Raw genomic sequence first — 2,592 nt, forward strand, 5'->3', positions numbered from 1 at the left:
TTCTGTAGAACATAGAGCAACCTGTAGTACAGATCTTTTCCCATTGATTAAACACATTTTGCTGCTTGCATTCTATAAACTACCTATCGTAACACCTGAATCACATAGACACTCAATAAAAGATAGCTATTCATAGTTGCACTGCTAAAAGTCAGTTTTATCTAAACATACATCTCAAAAGTAAAGAACGTTTGCTTTCAATTTCATGGTTATACTTTCTCCCCAAGCTTTTATGTAAAAATCACATTTCGATAGAACAGAGCATTGAGTTAAACATCGATCAACAATGAATGCCACAGGTGTTATGAACGAGTGTACGAAGCAGATAGAAGATGTTAGAGCTACATTTCAGAATGAACTGTAAACTACTTCGGAGATCACCTGTAAATAGAAACCTGTTGTTTAATTTATTGGCTGTTACCCGAAGTAGAAGAAAGACAGAAGATGTGGCGGGGGGGAGAGTAGAAGATAGAGCACTCATCCAGATTCACGCCCTCCGGAGGAAAGCCACGTATCTAAAAGCTAGATGTGAATAGCACTGCCATCTGCAGGTACGACATCCAGCTCTCCGGCTCCTGCAAAGGCACCACTTCCATTGCAATGGGGCAGCAGGGACGGATGGAACCCCTCTGGTCCCATTTAGGCACTGAGGGCTCGCGTGACGCCCAGCGAAAGCCACTGCACAGCCCGGGAAGCTGCCCCTCTCAGATCTGCCATCACCCCTCTCCAGACCAGGCTGTAGCTCTAAGTGGCTCGCTATTCGAATCTGAGGTCATGCCAAAGCTCTAAAGCAGATGTGGGATGTAGCAGAGATACTAAATAGTTTATGACAAAAACCCAAGAAGAGAGGACAGGGTGATTCCCCAACGCTGTCCTTCTGCAGCACTTTACGTGGCTCGACCTTTAGAAGTGATCTCTTTGGGGGAGGAAAAAAGTGATCTCTTTGAAGGAGGGAGGCTTACTAGCGTCCTTTTCATGATACATTTATTTACAAGCCTACTGTGTGCCTAGCATTGTGTGAGCCTTTTCATTTCATTTCCTAGGTGTGCAATAATGAACGGAACAGTTCTAGTCCCAAAGCTCATGGCTTTCAGCCTAGCAGAGGAGATAGACTTTAAACAACAAATAAATTATTCAAAACTGTAGTAAGGGCTGTGAAGGCAAGGAAGAGATTGCTGAGAGAGATTGTAAAAGACATCGAGTGCTGAGGAAGGCCTGTAGGGAATTCTTTCAAGATGCTTTCAACTACAAGAAAAAGAGAACCAAAGTGGTTGACACAATAGGGCATTCTCTGCCCTCACCTAGAGGGCAGGTGAGGCAGAGCTTCATGGTGGATGGATTCATTGGCCCACGTGGGTCATCAGGAGCTTGGGTTCTTCGTTCTGCTTTGCTGTCCAAAATACCTATTTCCTTTTAAGCCCGGGTCTTTTTATGTCATGTCTCAAACAATAGAAATTTATTTTTCTCACACTTCACTGGGATTACTTGCATTTTATTCACATCCGGCGTGAGAGAAATAAGCTTATAGAATAAGTTCTTGAGCCTGCTGGTTTTCCACCAACATCCCTTCTCCTCAATTTTTAGCAGGGCACGTAGCCACCGGGAATAAAGATGACATTTCTCACGTTTCCTTATAGCTACATATGGCCTTGTGACTAGGTTTTAGCGATGGAATGTAAATGAAGGTAATTTGTGTAATTTCTGGGATGTATTCTTACAGGGAGGGAGTGTGCCGTTCCTTGCCTCTTCTTCCTTCCTGCGGCTTGAATGTGAACATGATGGCTGAGCGTCTGCAGCCACATACTGAAGATGACAAAGCAGTATGCATCCTGCGAGCTTGACGCCTGTGGCCGACCATCTCTCCTCTCACTTCTTTCAAATGAGGAGAAACACATTTTTATGTTGTTCTAACCACTAGCTTCGGGCGTGTTCTGCTACCCGCAGCTCCCAGCGAATGCACTCTCCCTAAGTCATGAGCCAGACAGAAGAATGCCATACGCTGATTGACTGATTCTGGTCACTGCTCTTCCCCGGACTAAGGATGTGGTTAAGACTTCCTGAGTTGCAGAGGTTGCATGAGGGAGGGCTGGATGAAATCAAGGAGTGATGAGGAAGGGAGGAAGGTTACTGAGTGACTGACCACTACTGAAGATGATTAGTTAACCAGGCAAAGAGAGGAGGGCTCAGTAAGACAGAATGAAAGTATGTGTTGAGTCTCTCACCAAGAATCAGCTTGGGTGTGGATGTGCTCACAGAACTGGAAGAAAGTCAACAGATAAATGAAGTGGGGAAATGACATAAGGTGGGGCAGGAGTTAGATTATGTAGGACCTTTCTGCAAAGCTGTATCCGTGTTTGCCCAGGACTGTCCTGGTTGAACCATGTTGTACTAGAAAAATTGTAATGGTATTTCCTTTCACTTTTCAAAAATGTCCTGATTTGGATAATAAATTCCAAGAATGTGCGATAAATACAGCCCATGTTAAGAAATTTGGGCTTTATTCTAAATACAATGGGATGCAGTCTTCATCCTCATTTTGTCTTAGTAAAGGCATTAGGCTTTTACAGTTGTTTCAAATTTTATCTTCTAGCT

This window comes from Mirounga leonina, unplaced genomic scaffold (assembly GCF_011800145.1).
Source record: "Mirounga leonina isolate KUSES-001 unplaced genomic scaffold, KU_Mleo_1.0 Mir_128, whole genome shotgun sequence".
Taxonomy (NCBI): domain Eukaryota; kingdom Metazoa; phylum Chordata; class Mammalia; order Carnivora; family Phocidae; genus Mirounga; species Mirounga leonina.